Here is an 819-nt window from a genome sequence, read left to right as displayed (position 1 = left end):
ACAAAGAACATATCTATCCTAGAGTACGTGTCATGCGGTATGGAATAAAAGGTAAAGTCTTTTACGGTTGTGTGTTGTGCGCCAAGCGTCAACCAGCTGGGAACGATGTAGAGATCTGAGGATGCGTCTACTAGCCGTCGGGGAAAGGGAAGACGATCCCGAAGAGGAGTCAAGGGACGGGTTCAGGGAGAGATTAAAATCGCTGCCCAGAATCAGGATCCCTTCGGTATAGGTCAGTAACCTATCTAGAATACCATCCAGGAAGGTCCCCTGATTAGAGTTCGGGGCGTAGATGGCTGCGAACGTGACCGCCTTGAGACCAATCTTGCCCTTCAAAAGCAAATACCTTCCCTCAGCATCTGTCTGACAGTCCGTGAACGTCCAAGGTATCCGTCTAGAAAGCACTATAGAAACCCCTCTGGATTTGGAAGACTTGTTGCAAGAGTGGTAGGAGAATGGATAGCGGAAATCTTTAAGTGAAGGAGCAGCATCAGCCCTAAAGTGGGTCTCCTGTATGAAAGCCACATGGGATCCCCATCTCCCAAGGTCGTGCAACAACGTTTTCCTTTTTTCAGGGGTATTGAGGCCCTTGGCGTTAATGGTGACCAACTTCAGCTCCTCCATGTCCCGGCGATCAGAGGAATAAGTGAATAAAGGACAGTAGTATAGGGCTACTAAGAGGATGAGGAAGAGAGGCGGAGGGGAGGAGAGAAGAAGAGAAAGAGAGAGGGGAGAGGTACAGTATGAGAGAGAAGAAAGAGGAAGAGGATGAAGCAGAGAGGGGAAGGCGACAGGGGTCGGGCAAAGCCTGCTAGATCA

This window comes from Nanorana parkeri, unplaced genomic scaffold (assembly GCF_000935625.1).
Source record: "Nanorana parkeri isolate BGI_ZX_2015 unplaced genomic scaffold, ASM93562v1 scaffold1736, whole genome shotgun sequence".
In the NCBI taxonomy this organism is placed as follows: Eukaryota; Metazoa; Chordata; class Amphibia; order Anura; family Dicroglossidae; genus Nanorana; species Nanorana parkeri.
This window is presented reverse-complemented; position numbering follows the sequence as displayed.